General features: G+C 43.3%; 1 protein-coding gene across 1 annotated transcript in view; it reads left to right on the top strand.

The window, feature by feature from the left end:
• The first annotated feature begins 457 nt into the window (after positions 1-457).
• The window catches only part of HHIPL1 (HHIP like 1), a 57,395-nt gene continuing 40,834 nt past the window's right edge, over positions 458-17,018 (top strand). Inside the window, exon 1 of the mRNA XM_033952844.1 lies at positions 458-593. The gene's annotated coding sequence lies outside the window, so the exon portion shown is untranslated. The remainder of the gene's footprint in view (positions 594-17,018) is intronic.

Below are 17,018 nucleotides of genomic sequence, written 5' to 3'. Positions count from 1 at the left end.
CTGACCTGTTGCTAGAACAGAGCTTCACAGAACAGAAAGCAAATTATGCCAGTGAGTAGCTGCATGGCTGCTTAAAGTCCCAATGCCGACTGTGGCTTTTGAGAGCTGCTTTGCTGGCTATATCAGTGCTACATTGCCTCCCCCCAAACATACCATAGGCAGATGTCTAGTCTGTCAAGTAGTAGAACTGGCCCAGCCTAAGCCTCAAGCAAAAAAAAAAAATTGAGGACTAGACTAATGTTTAGAGCTGCAGACTGAGAATCAGGGAATCCAGGGTTGCAATCTCATTGCTACTGCTCATGATCCTATAGGCAAGCCTCTTAACCCTTTGAGTTTCATTTAGCCAACGTGCTGGTTTCTTTTCTATTTGTGGTTGGGATTGCTGATGGTGGAATACCGCATACATTTCCTGCTGTCATATCCTCGCTCTCCCTTTTTGTTGTACCCAGCTTTTCTGCACTCCAGTGCCCCAAATGCCTTCTCTCTGGAGGCCCCAGGGCATGAACTTAAAAAGAAAGTGACCTTGGCACAGGGTCCAAAGGAATCCTCATGTTAACTCCCGCAGACCTTACGGTCCTCCGCTCACCCTCGAGGTAAGCAGATTTTTTTTAAAGGACGTGCGGTAAAGATCCGTGCAGTCCGTGTTTCACCCTCACCTGCAGAACCATAACATGCACTGATCTGTCTTTCCAAAGGCAGCAAAAACAACTTGCCTTTGACCTGGAGTCCCAGATCTGTCTGTCCCAAACCCCAGCACAACTGGTCAGGCTTGGCCCTAAGTTAAAAATTCACAATTTGAGCCAGGTTCCAAGTTGAACCTGGCCCACCGGAGTAGAGCTTCTACAGCCATTGTGTGAACAATAGAGCAGAGGACTTCTCTCCTCTAGGTTTTCCTGACTGCTCTATGCTGAGAATTTTAGCCTGGTTAGACAATGTCCTCCCTGCTCTGCTCCTGCTGAAATAAAATCATCCCTTTCTTGCTCTGTTGCCCATCTTTTAAGGTGGCTTTGTGACTGTGATGGCGTGCTGTTAAAGGGGAACGGTAATTTCCTGTAAACTCCCTCGCACGGACATAAACCCCTGGATTCTAAATATGGGGGTTACTGATATTTGGGCACCAATCCAAGAAGCGTGCCCAAATCCTTGCAACCAAAATGGGGGAGTGGCCATGGGAAGTGCCAGGGCAGGTCAGGGGTATTCCTAAAAATTGTATGCAGTGTTATAGTTCAATAATTTTTTATTGAGTATTTTTAGAAAATACAGGAAGCAGTTCAAATACATGAGATCAAAATAAAGCTTTCTGTATAAAGAACCTACAAATCTATATTCAACTATAGAGGAACATAACAGTAAGAAAGGTTCCTACTATTAGAACTGCATGTGAAGAATATATAAGAAAAAAGTGAGGGAGAACAACAAAAAAAAAAAAAAAAAAAAAAAGGGGAATAGGAAGAAAAAGTAGAAAGGAAAAGGAAAGAAAATGGAAGACGAGTGTCTACGGAGCAGAACGTACATAGGTATCCAGGAATGACCAAGGTGATTTGTTAAGCTTCAAGTTCATGGGGGTTCTGGATGCATTTTTTTTCTCATATGCATAGGATTCAAATCTATGATACATACACAGAGAGTTCCACCAAAAAGTATAGTCTAATAATGAAGATGATTTCCAATTTTTCAGAATGTGCATGAGAGCAGTCACAAACATGGTATCAATGAGTTTAGGAGGACAATTTGATTGTGCAAAGCAGGGATGTTGAGAGCGAAGGATTACAATATCCATAGAGATCTCTTCCGAGCAGTTAGTAATAGATTGTATGGTGATCCAAATGCGAGTCCAAAAGGAGCGGACTAGCGTACAGTGAAAAAGCATGTGGTCAAGAGTTCCCACTTCTTTTAAACAGTTCCAGCAAACAGAGTCTTGTTTTAAGTTGGCTTTCCACATGCGAATTGGAGTCCATACTGCATGCCACATAATAAAGAACATTGATTGTGAGACTCTAGAAGATAATAGTGGGCGATTTGTTGAAGACCAAAAAAGTTCCCAATCAATGTCAGAAAGTGGAGTAGTGAGTATAGTTTCCCAGTGTTTCATAGAGTGGGGAGAAAAAGTGAAGGAGTGATCTCTTAAAATACTATAAAAAAGAGATATCGCCTTGCCTTTTAGTAGTGACAGTACAGACCAATGACGAATAGTATGGATGGAAGTCATGAAGTCAAAACGTATATGCACAGAAGACAGTACTTCAGTGAGTGAAAGCCATTGTGAATAAACAGAAGGAGGTAGCGAGTATGTAGAGCAAATTGTATCAAAAGGAACAGACACAGTTGGAGTAGACAATTGATGGGCAAACCATAGACCCGCCCGCTGCCATCGTTTCCATGAGAGGGATTTACCATGGTTTTGGATTTTAGAATTATTCCAAAGGGACATGAGTGGACTATCATAAATTGAAATCTCAGCCAATTTATCTAAAAGATGAAGAGCATGTTGCGTTGTACTCAACAAAGAGTACCTTCTCAAGTGTCTGGGAATTGACACCGTTAGTAGGCAGGAGGTGTGTAAAGGTTTGCATAAAAAGCACTCCATTTCAAACCAGGCAGGAGGATCTTGGAGAGAGGAGTCAGTGAGCCAGTAAGCACAATATTTAGCTAGTGAAGCAATATAATAATGATAAAAATCCGGAAAGTTAAGACCACTGTTAATCTTAGAGGCTTTCAGCTTGGCGAGAGCAATTCGAGATTTTTTCTTGTTCCAAATGAATTCAGATAGCTTCCTATTTAGCCATTGAAAAAATGACTTTCGGCATAGAAGAGGAAGCATAGAGAGAATGTAATTAATTTGAGGGGCCAAAATCATTTTGATGGATGTTATTCTACCCCACCAGGATAAAAAAAGTGGAGACCATCTAGAACTATATTTTTGACTTTGGATATATTAAGATCTTGAGCATGAACTGGATCTTTATGTATTAAGATCCCCAAGTAATTCACAGCTTCATGCGACCATGAGAAGGGAAAGTGAGCTAGATCTGAGGGGAGAATATTATCGTTCAGAGGGAAGATCTCTGATTTCTCCCAATTGACAGAATAACCGGAGAGGAGGGAATATTGAGTGACAATATGAATAAGGTGAGGAAGAGAGGCTAGAGGGTTCCTAAGAAAGAATAAAACATCATCGGCATATGCTGCTAATTTGAAGTCTCTATTAGAGGAGGGTATGCCTTTAATTAAGGGGCATTGTCGGATAGCTGAAAGGAAGGGCTCCAATACTAAATTAAATAGCAATGGTGAGAGAGGGCAGCCCTGTCGAGTACCTCTGTGAAGGGAAAATTTATTAGATAAAGAGTTATTAATCAGAATACGAGCTGTGGGTTGGCGGTATAGCGTTTCTATCCAATCCGTGAAGAATGAGCCAAAATTGTACCACTTCAGGACACGGAAAAGAAAAGACCACTCCACCCGGTCAAAGGCTTTTTCAGCATCAATAGCTAGGCCTATTACAGGGTCTGACATTGTTTTAGCGTGAGCGTTAATATGATGAAAGAGATGTAGGTTATCTCCTATATATCTTTGTTTAATAAACCCTGTTTGATCTTTATGTATGAGAGACGGGATTACTTTGGTAAGTCTTAATGCAAGTAGTTTTTCCATTATCTTATAATCTAAGTTAAGGAGAGAAATAGGGCGGAAGTTTTTAACCAAGGTGGCGTCTCTATCAGGTTTGGGGATTACTACAATTGTGGCCTCAGTGAAAATGAATTGTTTGTCCAGAGTGGAGTGGAGGAAATCATAATATGTAAGAAGGTAAGGCGCTAAGAGGGCTCGGAATTGTTTAAAGAATTCATTAGTAAAGTCTGGGCCTGGGGCTTTCCCAGCGGGTAAAGAAGATATGGCAGTTTCAATTTCTGATATAGTTATTGGGGAATCTAGTTCCAATTTAACAGAGTCCGATATGGACGGATGGGTTAAGGAGGTAAGAAAGGAATCTATATCTGATTCAGGAGCAGCAGATTCGGATTGGTATAGAGAAGCATAAAAATTTTCAAATTGAGAGGAAATTAAAGATCTGGTTTTGACTAAATGACCTGATGGATCTTGAATAGCTGTGATATGGATTTGGTTTTAAGGTATCTAGCCAAAGGGCGACCCATAAGATTATCTCCCATGTAGTGACCAGAGGTGGAAATGAAGATATCACGTCGGGCTGTACATGAAACCAAAGTGTTATATTCATATTTAAGATTTTGGATACGTTGGAAAGTAGTTGGGTCATGTAGGTGATTAGACATATGTTGTAATTCTAAGGCTTTAATAGAATTTTCTAAGTCTTTTTCCTTTCTCATAGACTGTTTCTTTTTCCAAGAAGCTATTTTGATCAATTCACCTCTGAGGGTTGCTTTGTATGCTTCCCAGCCAATTGAAGGACAAATTTCAGGATCTTTAGAGTTAATTTCAAAAAACTCCACAGTAAAAGAATTGATTTTTTTCAACAATTTCCTCATCTAAGAGTAAGGTGTTATTCAGTCGCCAAGAGGGGGATTCTTTACGTGGGGCAGAAATGGATATATATAAAGAGATGGCAGCGTGATCTGTGAGAGAGATTGGATGTATAATAGTATTGGTAAGATCTTGAATAAGAGAAGAGGACAAGAGAAAGAAACCAATTCTTGTGTACGTGTTATGTGGAGGTGAAAAATGTGTGTATTCTCTGCCTTTCGGGTGAAGCAAGCGCCAAGGATCTACAAGGGAGAAGGCGTCATTTAAAGCATGAAGAGCTGTGAAAGACCTGGATTTGGAGGGTTTGCAAGAAGATGATCTATCAATATATAAGTCTTGAATTTGATTAAAATCCTCTCCTAATATCATGGAACAAGAATCAAATTCAACCAACACCAGCTGCAGCTCTTTGAAGAAATCTGGGTGATCTTGGACCGGGGCGTATATATTAAGAAAAACAAAATTTACTGAGCGCACCGCAGCATACACCAGACACCATCTTCCTTCTGTGTCTGTTTTAAAAGGGTGAACTACAGGAGAAAGTTTATCATTGAGAAATATTGACACACCATTTTTCTTTCGGTGAGTTGCAGAGGAGTATAAATGAGTTGAGAATCCCTTTAATTGGAATTTCGAGGCATCAGCGGGCGGGAGGTGGGTTTCTTGCAAATAAACTACATCAGGATGTTTGTTGGACACATAGTTAGCTATCTTTTTCCTTTTAATGGGATGGTTCAAACCATTCACATTAAAGGAAAGAACATGTAAATTAGCCATAGTCTATGATATGCAGTAATAAAACATAATATATATCCCCACTGTCTAGAGAAAATAACTGATGTAACCGTAAGGCCAGGCAGACACTCCTGTCTGAGAAGAGAAATAAAGAAAACATGAGAATAAGAGAAAAGGAATCAGTAATGTCAGCATAATGTATGGTCAGAAAGGAAAGGTTTTTGAACGAGCCGGGCGCGTGTCTCGGTCTGAGGTCCATTTTGAGAGAAGCAGGCCTCCCGCTATGCAGCTGAGAGCGTGGAGATAACCTTGTTTAAACGGATCCCCTGAAGTAGCCTGCTTTCAGGCGAAATAGAAGATCTTTTCTATTGGGACGAAGATTCTACCTTCAGATGAGTGTTTAACTCTCTTATATATGCTATCATGCAGGTTTTATAGCCACGCTATTAAATCCTGTTTTGAATTTGTCTACAGCTGAAGCTAATTGCCATAAATATAGTGAGTTTGGGGCTGTTTCACCTAATTATAGAAAATTTATGGACGTTGAAATTCAAATCCTTTGAGAATTTTTGAATATTATTCCTCTAAAGAGATGTTGAAGTGTGAAAGTAATCTATAATTGTACGGAGTTTTTTTATAAACCCGTGATGAGGTGGGGAGCTTAAGGTACTTGTGTAGTCCCGGCGACCCACAATTGAGGTTTATTTTTCTCCGTTTATTTATGATTTTGTCAACTGTCCTGTACTTGTTATTATTTTTTTGGTGTGAATGAATCTCTACTATAACTATTTACAACGTTTATATTTACAATTTTTTCTTCACGGAATACGATTGTACCTTCATTATATTCAGAAAGGAAATGGACCACACTATCATGTACATTTTAAAACAATTTAAGGGTGCTCTTGTGAGCACGGAGAAATTACACATATGGAACAACTAGCAAAATCCACACCACTCAATAACAGAAAACATGAGATTAGTGTGCTTAATCTAGTAGAGCATACAACATTGTAGGGAGTAATGCGGTTGTTGTATGTTGCTTTAATCCTCGTCGGGTACATCATAATGGATACTGAAACATTAAAGAAATTTCTGCTTTGATGGGGCAGTCGGGATTTAAATTTAGCTGTTTACAGCATGTGATGGAATCTGAGCCGGGGGATCACCAGCCCTTATCACAGGTAAAGAGTCTATAAATTGTTGTGCAGCCGTTCCGTCTGTGAAGGTATGTGGTTTCCCTTCTCGCCAAATACGCAGAGACGCTGGATATATGAGTGCAAACCGCACTCCCCGGCGGTGAAGTGTGGAGCAGAGCGGCGCCATCGCCTTACGAAGGGAGGACACGTGTAAGGAGTAGTCATTGAATAATAATAATTTTTGTCCTTCATATTCCAGCCGTCCAGATTTCCGAAAAGCCTGCATGATGAGTTCCTTTTCTTTCCAATTGATGTATCTAGCGATCACTGCTCGCGAACGGTTGTTATCATCCATACGTTGGCCCATGCGGTGTGCTCGCTCGCATATAAAACCATCCATTGGGGTCTTCAGGCCAAGCTGTTTTGGGAGCCAAACCTGAAAAAATTGGTAGAGGTCTTGGTCAGCCCGGAGCTCAAGCAGCCCCACAACTCGTAAATTATTACGACGCTGACGGTTCTCCTGCTCATCCAGCCGTCCTGTCAATGTTGCCACTTGAGCTTGTAAAGCAGTCACATTCTCTCGATCCTGGAGCACTGCGTCCTCACCTTCAGATACCCTCTGTTCCAATGTTGTTATACGGCCAGCCTGCGCCTCAAAACGCTCATTAATACAGTCCATAGCCAGCTGTAATTTGTGGAGTCTATCTTCTAAGGCCGCAGTGACTGTTCGTGAAATTCCTTGGGCCCATTCACCCCAGTGTGTCGGGGCAGGAGCGGGAGACGGCGACGACGCCATTTTTAGAACAGTGCAGGTAGTTTTGTGTTTCGGCGTTTTCGCCGATCTTACCGGCATGCCAGGCACTATCTGGAGGTCCCACACACACACACCCGACGGTGAAAACCCTCAGATGGAGCAGAGATGATCAGAGCAGTTTTGTTTGTTTTAGTTTTAGGTAGGTAGGCGTGTGGAGGCCGTGGGTCAGAGAGCTCAGAGATGTTCGTTTGTTCAAGTCAGCTGCTTGGCTTAGAAGATTGGACAGTTTATTTCTTCATACTACTCCTCAGTCCTACTGGCTGGACTGAAACCTCAAACCCCCACCTGAACTCGTGTGCAAAGTTGGGGGAGAGGGGAGGAACACTCAGTCAATACTTGATCCTGTAAAAAATTTCATGCAGCCAGTCAGCCTGTGCTCAAACTCTCTGCTGACACAACCAAACAGATGCCCTGCAAATCAGAATAACTTTTGCTACAGACTTCGGTCCTCAGAGTATGTCCTCTCACAGCCAGAGATGTCTCGAATCCAGTATCCTCTGCAGCACCAAAAAGCCTCATAATCAGATTACAAACAGATCGGCTGCATCACATGACCGGGCCTCTTGTTGCTAAGATGCACGAGCGGATACTGACCGTTTTTTTTTTTGTCAGCTTCAGAGGGCATACGATGACTCTGGCGGCGAAATATCCCCGACGAAGTAAAAAAATTACAAAACATAAAAGCACGATTATGTTTAGTTTTAGGTGTGGGTGTGAGGAGCTGTTACTCCATATGTGTGGTCTCCGCGGCGATGCAGTGTTATAGAATAGCTGAGATGTGCATCCAGATTGAGTACTGGGAATTACACAATTTGGAAACCAAAATCAGCACTCAATGTGAGGTGGAAGATGATATCTTCTTTTTTAAAGGCCCCTCTGCCACAAGAGGCCATCCGCTGAAAATCAGGGGTGGGAAATTTCATGGCGACACCAGGAAGTTCTTCTTCACCGAAAGGGTGGTCGATCGTTGGAATGAACTTCCACCTCAGGTGATTCAGGCCAGCAGCGTGAAGGATTTTAAAAGGAAATGGGATACACATGTGGGATCTCTAGGGGGGTAAATTCAAGGGGGTAGGGTTGTTGGGGTGGGCAGACTTGATGGGCTGTGGCCCTTTTCTGCCGTCATCTTCTATGTTTCTATGTTTCTATGACGCTCAACCTTGAGTACCTATTACAGACTAGCATTGAGCATCAATGTTTTTCAGCACTGATTTTTGTGCACCATTTATTGAATCTAGCCCTAAAAAGGTAATTTCATAGCACTACACTATTTTTTCATTTGTATCATGTACACTGCTTGTGCACTGTCCAGACTGAGAAAGCTGCATGGGAATGGGGTTGACGGGCATCCTTCAGACCCCACAGGGATCCCCTCCAGGTCTGCGGGGGGATCCCAAAGAGATGGAGTGTACCTGCCAGGATCCTCCTGGGCATCTGAATACTACCTCCTCCTCCCTCCAACACGCCATTGTAGCCGCACTTGCTTTCTGCCTTACCGGTCCTATCTCATCAAAAGGCCACTAGCAGTGTGTAGGGACTGCTGCCTGCAACCTTTTGATGAGATCCGACTGGTTATGAGCAAGAGAAGAAGAGGGATTGAGAAATGCTGCACAGAGGGAGAACAACTCTTGGCAGTCACTATCAGCATCCTTGAACCACTAAGGTGTCAGAATCTGTGGCTCAGGGCATTTCTGCTGCCTGCCAAGCTTGGTAAAAGGGAGTTTTGGCCACCTTTTGAGGAAGTCTTCAGCTGGCAGCTTGAGGATCTTCATCAGCTAGAGTATATTTTATATTAGAGGTTCTGGGTTTTTATGAAGTATGTATTTTTCCCAATTAATATTTCCAGATTCATAAAGTGCCTTTGCTTATTTGGAAATGTTAATTGGGAAGCATACTTTATAGATGGGTCTCTGCCAGAGCCTCTAACGTACCTCAGTAGCATAATTAAATGAAATAATTACTTCTGTAGCTTATGGGTACAGGCAGGGATGGAAGAGAATACTTACGGAGACAGGCAAGGATGGAATGGATCTTAGCGGGGGTGGGAAGAGACAGGTTTGATTCCAGCAGGGACGGGTTTGATTTCTGTCCCCGTCCAACTCTCTAGTCCTAACTCTGCCCACCTGCACACCCATAGTACAAACATGCACCATGCAACTGGACACCTACTTTTATCCTGGTTGGTATATTATAAGAGATCATAGTTTTACTAGGCTGCTCCTTCTAAATTATTCCCTAAGTGTGTGTTTTAATTGGAACTGTAAATAAAGATAAGAAAACATTATCTAATAAATCATTTCTCTCTCTAAAAATAACAAAACCCTACCCTTGATTTACTTATGCACAAGATTCATCTATCCTCAACTAATTAAAATGCCTCAGTGGGTAAATTTATCTAAAGTTTAAACCTTATTTGCAGTCCCTCATTTTGGCTTTTCTAGCCAACTTAATCAAGCTTCATTTGTTTAACCTACATCCTAGACTTCCCAGCTTAAAACAAATCTCATCTCTTCCTATTAGGGAGTTGCTGTGTCATTTCCAAGAACGTTTGCTTTTTTTCTGGGTTTTGCTTGTATTAACAGCGTGTTCTGTTTTGGAAAAGGCACACACTCCCCCTTGAAAAGTGTGCACTCTTTCTAAAAAAAGGATTGCAGTGTTGGCAAAACAATATGAGAAATGTTATTCCAAATGAATACACATTCCTACTTCCTACCCTAGATTTCAAAGAGACAGGTACTACTGGTTAATTAAGCTTAACATAGTAACATAGTAAATGACGGCAGAGAAAGACCCGAGTGGTCCATCCAACCATACATGCTCGATAATTCTGGGCCAGAAACCCAGAGCCCTGCCCGATGGTGTGCTTAGGTTCCATCTACTGGAGCCTCCATCAAAGCTTACTCCAGCCCATCGCAACCGTCCCTGCCATCGAAACCCTTCCCAACTGAATGTCCATATACGGGACACAGGCTGTGCAAGTATGTCCAGTACTGGCCTTAGTTCCTTTAATGTATACCCCCCTTTCTATTTGATAAAAGAGATACAGAAGGGAAGAAGTGTATTCCACAGCAGACTGGTTAACCTACTGAAGAAATATAGAAGAAACATAACGGATAAGAAAGAAACATAAGAAATAGAAGAAGCATAAAAAAGGTCATATGGCCTGATTGCCCATCCATATAATCTGCTATCTCTTCCTTCCCCTAAGAAGGCTGGGGGAAGACCCCCAGGTAAGTGAAACATTCTATACCTCTACATAAATAGGAAAAAAGGACATCTGAAAAGCAGTGCGTACTACGTAGCGCAGCCCGATTCAGGGAAAAAACTTTCAATTTGGCCTATTGAATCAATTTTTTGATTCAATTTTTCTGCCCAATCGGGTGTTTTTTAAAGTCCTGATGGGTTTATTTTGCAGCCTTTCCACCCCCCCCCCTTTCCCTCTCCAACCCCACACTGGCGTTGGTGTAAACAAAATAAACAAAAACAAAAAAGTTTCCTCTGTTAGGTCCTAGATCACGCTCGCTTTCTAACACCAGCTCTGGCAGGATACATATTTCAAATCTGACATATTCTAATCACAAAATAGAAAAAAAAAATTTTTTTTTAACCTTCCACTGCCATATTAACCACATAGAACTTCATGGTATTGCGGTATATAAGCTGTTATTATTATTATTATATTCCACATTTGTTTATTTCCCACTATCTATCTCTCTCTCTCTGCCTTGTGCCCTGGGTCAAACCTCTCCATTCCCTTCCATGCAGTATCTTTCCCTTCCTCCCCTCCATTATGATGTGCAACATTTCTTTCTCTCTCCCCATGTACCATCTCTCCCTGCCCTCCACCCTATGTCCAACATTGCTCCCTCTCTCTTCTCCATGCATTTCTCCCTCCCCTCTACCATATACAGGATTTCTCCCTCACCCCTTTCTACCTCTTCTCTCCACCCCAATAATTCTTCCTCTCTCTCCCCATGTGCAGCCCTTCCTCCTTGCCCATCCCCTCCCAGCAGCTTTCCTCCCCTTCCACCCATTCCCGTGTAGCAGCTTTCCATCCCTCCCAGCCTCCCTGTTCAGTAGTTTTCCATCCCCCTGTGCAGCAGCACCCCACCAACTTTCCCACCATGAGACCTGACTTACCTTTGAGGCCTTCTTAGGCAGCAGCGGCAGTGGACGGTCAGCAGTGGTATCGCTCTCAATGGGTTGCTCATGGCCTGCCCACTAGGGCTTCCCTCTGCTGCATCATCAGTGACATGGCAGAGGGAAAGCCCCAAATAGGGCAGGCTACGAGCAGCCCATGCAGAATGATGTCACTGCAGCTGCTTTAGGAGACCTGAGATATGTCAGATCTCAGTGTGTGTGTGTGGGGGGGGGGGGAGGGGAGGGAAGGTGTTGGTCATTGAATCAGTGAGTCCAATTTTTTTGGACAACAAACTGATTCACTGAAGTGAATCAGTGAATTGATTTGAATCGGCAAATCGGGTAGGACTAGTGTATACCAATACCCATAGTATGGGAAAAAAGGTTCAGGTTCTAGAGGCTAAAGAAGGTGATTTGGATTTCATGGAAGTCATGAAAATGTGGTTCACAAAAAACTATAACTAGGCTATAGTTATACCAGGCTGCAGGGTAGGAAGAAAGGGAAGGGGAGTTGCATTAAAGGTTGGGCCTCAAAGTCCCTCCTTGAGGGCTGCAATCCAGTTGGGTTTTCAGGATTTCCCCAGTGAATATGCATGAGATCTATGTGCATGCACTGCTTTCAATGCATATTCATTGGGGAAATCCTGAAAACCAGACTGGATTGCAGCCCTCAAGGAGGGACTTTGAGATCCTAAACTTTAAGGTTAATATTATAGTTACAGAAGGAGGGAAGAGGCACTGTGGGTCAATCTGGTACAAGGAAATGGAAGAGTTCTGAGCTCTTTGGGGACAACGGGATAGAAAACAAATACATAGGCTTCCTTCAAAGAGATTTAATATGAAAGGGAAGTTCTACTAATAGATGATTTTAATATGACAGATATTGACTAGGATTCTCTTCAATAGGGGTGTCAAAGTCCCTCCTCGAGGGCCGCAATCCAGTTGGGTTTTCAGGATTTCCCCAATGAATAGGCATGAGATTTATTAGCATACAATGAAAGCAGAGCATGCAAATAGATCTCATGCATATTCATTGGGGAAATCCTGAAAACCCACTGGATTGCAGCCCTCGAGGAGGGACTTTGACACCCCTGCTCTACAAGAACTGTCCCAGCAATTGGAAATTGAACCCACGTAGGATGGGGCCATACTGGATTTAGTGCTTATGAACCTTGAGTACATATCTGATGTTATAGTGCAGGGCGGCCCCAAGTCCAGTCCTCGAGATCTACTAGCAGGCCAGGTTTTCTGGATATCCACAATGAACATGCATGGGAGAGATTTGCCTACACTGCCTTCTTGGTACGGAAATCTCTCCCATGCATGTTCATTGTGGATATCCAGAAAACCTGGCCTGCCAGTAGATCTCGAGGACCGGACTTGGGGCCGCCCTGTTATAGTGGGTGATCATCAGATGATGTGGTTCAGCATTAAGACAAGTATAAAGAGGATTTGTTCAGAAATGAAGGTTCTAGACCAGTGGTTCTCAACCCTGCCCTGGGGGACCCCCCCCCCCCCAGCTAGTTGAGTTTTCAGGATATCCCTAATGAATATGGTATGAGAGGTTTGATTATAATGGGACAGGCATGCAAATGTATTATGCATATTCATTAGGGATTTCCTGAAAACATGACTGGCTGGGGGTCACCCAGCACAGGGTTGAGAACCACTGTTCTAGACTTAAAAAAAAAACCAAACCCGACCCAAACCTAAGTTTGTTGAGATTGGGGGATTACCTCAGGGGCTTCCTTTTAGTAAGGAAAACATGAGTAAGAGGAAAAGGCCACCACTTTGGTTCTCAAAAGTAGTAGCTGAACAGGTAAGGAAAAAATAGGTTATCCTTCACGAACCACAAGAGATCGCAGAAAGAGGAAGACAGGTGGTCAATATCTGAGAAAGCTAAGAGAAGCTGAGAAGAAAGTGTAAGCCTCCTCTCTTTTCTATTTAAACTATAGTACAGTGGTACCTTGGATTACGAGTATAATCCGTTCCAGGAGCATGCTTGTAATCCAAAATGCTCGTTTATCAAAGCGAGTTTCCCCATAGGAAATAATGGAAACTCGCTTTGATGCGTTCCCCCCCCCCGAGAACCAGCATTGCTCCCATCAAAGGCCCCCCCCCCCCCGTGCGATCAGGCACGTGAACTCACAGGCCTTGAGCATGTGCAGACGAGGGCCGATCTTCAAGAGTGCCCAGATGAGGGTAAGAAGCGGCGGGGGTGCCCAATTGTGTCGGGAGGGGGGGGGGTGTCGGATCGTGGCAGGGGGGGGGGGGTGCCGGATCGCAACTCGGTTTCCGAGGCACCGATTTTGCAAATGTTTTGCTCGTCTTGCAAAACACTCGCAAACCGGTTCACTCGTAAACCGAGGTACCACTGTACTTTATTTTGAGGACTGTTTCTTTAATGTTGTTGTAGTCTGTATAAAGTACAGGAGAACATAAATACACACAGATTCTGACATGATCCGGGTTACGTACAAATTCGGCTTAAGAACGGTTTTAAAAACGGAACGTGCTCTTAACCCAGGAACTGCCTCTACTTTGGAAGAAGGTGGGAGAGGGGGGAGATAGGATGGAGATGTTTAAGTACTTCCAAGGTATAAATGCACAGGTGCAAGAAACTCTTTCAATTGAAAGGAAGCTGTGGAACGAAGGGGCACAGGATGAAGGTGAAAAGGGAGCGAGGCTCGGAAGCAACCTGAAGGAATACTTTTACAGAAAGAGCGGTGAATTCATGGAACGGCTTGCTGGCGGAGATGACGACTGCTATCTGAATTCAAACAAGCTTAGGACAGGTACACAGAATCTCTAAGGGAAAGGAAGGGATAGTAGATGGCATGGATGGGGCAGACTGGATAGACCAGTTTATCGCAAACCATGTGCCTCCCGAAATTTCAAATGTGCCGCGAGATGTTGGGGAGGTGCCTCTCCTCTCTGCATGTCTTCCCTGCAGCTCCCCCCCCCCCCCCCCGGCATCTCAGGGCCCGTCTGGAGGGCCTTCGCGCATGCATGGACGTTGATGTGATGACATCACGCACACGCATATCATCACATCAACATCCGTGTACATCCTTGTACACTATTTGGCAAAGTTTATGGGACACTCGGATAGATCACATGGTCTTTATCACAAAAACACAGAAAATGAAGGCAGATAAAGACTATATGGCCCACCTAGTCTGCCCATCCATTCCATCTATTATCCCCTCCTTCATTTTCTGTTTCATTTACTAAAGTATAACAGTTTCTGAAAGGCTCCTCCTCCTATTTATCATTTCTATAGCGCTGAAAAGCACATGCTGTGCTGTACATTTAACATGCAATAGACCGTCTCTGCTCAGAAGAGATTACAATCTAATTTGGACAGACAGACAGGACATAGGTCATTTTATGGTGCGTGGGAGTTAGGAGTTGAAAGTAGCATCGAAAAAGTGGGCATTTAGCTTGGATTTGAATACTGCTAGAGACGGTGCCTGACGTAATGACTCAGGCCGTTTGTTCCATGCATCCTGATGAACGATGCATAATATATCATTTGTGTAATATCAGAAATTGGTGTAATAAAAGGGTGGCGTTGATGGCCCGTCATTAACATGCCTTGCTTAATCTGCAATGGTTAGTTTGGATTTTCATAGAATGATAGCAAAAACCTCAAAAATCTCTTCCACATTGTCAGAGAAACACGCATTAATCACAAGAAGGGAAAAAAGTTTTTGGGGGCAATTTAACTGGGCACCAACCAGCATTTAGGTGCCAAAATTAATTGGGTAGTGCATTTACTCGGTAGCAGCACTTAAGCACAAAACTGCCGTGATTGCCTATCATTTACGCAAGGCTTGTGCAAATGTAAGCACTTAAATGTGACATACTGCATATGCACGTAATTTACAGGATTGTTATACACCTAAATATCAGCCCTACCTCTGCTCGCCCATGCCCCTACCTACGCTTCTAGATTTGTGCTAATAAGCCGTTTTAACGCATGATTACAGAAAATAGCACAGACACGGTGACAGGTCAAAAGCGCGCGACAACTGAGCGCGCCAAAGAAAAACAGTATTTTAAAGGGCTCCCCCACTTTACTTAATAAAGATCGCGCTGGCATTGTGGGGGGTTTGTAAGACCCCACATTATACTGAAAACTTCACTTTTTCCCTAAAAAAGAGGGAAAAAATTAAGTTTCCAGTAAATGAGGGGGGGGTTACAATCCCCTAAACCCCCACAACGCCGGCATGATCTCTATTAAGTCGGACCCCTTAAAATACTGTTTTTCTTTGGCGCGCTTCCGCCTTGCGCTCAGTTGTCTGTGCTGGGTTGTCAGCGCACCTTTGTCGCCGCACGCTTTTGTCTATGAACCCATAGACACATTATGCTATGGTCAGGGGTAAAAGGCAGCAGGGGAGACCAAAGGCCCATTGGTTGGATACCATCAAGAATGGCACGGGAATGAACATCAAGCAATTGAAAGAAGCTGTGAAAAACAGGGAAGCGTGGCGAGGACTGACCTACAGAGTATCCAAGGGTCGGACACGAATGAATGGATAGTAGTAGACGCGAAAAGCACATAAGCGACCTATTTATAGAAAGGGTTCAGGGTAAATTACTGTACCCTCCTAAGGATGTTACAACAGCCCAAAATCCAGATAATTATTGTAGATGTCACTTTTGTGAGAATGACCCCATGGAACCTTTTCCACATACCTGTTTTCATGCAATACACAATTACTGAGGTGTTTTATTTAAAGTATTTATGTAGCTAAAGTGGTTTACATTCAGGTACTCAAGCATTTTCCCCCATCTGTCCTGGTGGGCTCACAGGTACCTAATGTACCTGGGGCAATGGGGGATTAAGTGACATGCCCAGGGTCACAAGGAGCAGTGTGAGATTTGAACCCACAACCTTAGGGTGCTGAGGCTGTAGCTATATAACCACTACGCCACACATAGCTGCTTACAGTAAAAACATTAATAATCATAAAATGGACAAGAAATAATTGTCTAAACATAAACAATGGAGTCATTACAAGAAAGTCATAAGAAGAACATAAGAACATAAGCAATGCCTCTGCTGGGTCAGACCTGAGGTCCATCTTGCCCAGCAGTCCGCTCACGCGGCGGCCCAACAGGTCCAGGAACTGAGCAGTAATCCTCTATTTATACCCTTCTATCCCCTTTTCCTGCAGGAAAATGTCCAATCCTCTCTTAAATCCCAGTACTGTATTCTGCCCTATAACGTCCTCTGGAAGCGCATTCCAAGTGTCCACCACACGTTGGGTAAAGAAGAACTTCCTGGCATTTGTATTGAATCTGACCCCTTTCAACTTTTCCGAATGGCCTCTTGTTCTTTTATTTTTTGAAAGTTTGAAGAATCTGTCCCTCTCTAATCTCTCTATGCCCCTCATGATCTTATAAGTCTCTATCATATCCCCTCTAAGTCTCCTCTTCTCCAGGGAAAAGAGACCCAGTTTCTCCAATCTCTCAGCGTATGAAAGGTTTTCCATCTCTTTTATCAGACGTGTCGCTCTTCTCTGAACTCTCTCGAGTAACGCCATATCCTTTTTAAGGTATGGCGACCAAAACTGGACACAGTATTCCAGGTGTGGGCGCACCATCGCCCGATACAGCGGCAGGATAACTTCTTTCGTCCTGGCTGTAATACCCTTCTTGATTATACCTAGCATTCTATTCGCACT

Source organism: Geotrypetes seraphini, chromosome 7 (assembly GCF_902459505.1).
Source record: "Geotrypetes seraphini chromosome 7, aGeoSer1.1, whole genome shotgun sequence".
Taxonomy (NCBI): Eukaryota; Metazoa; Chordata; class Amphibia; order Gymnophiona; family Dermophiidae; genus Geotrypetes; species Geotrypetes seraphini.
This window is presented reverse-complemented; position numbering and strand designations above follow the sequence as displayed.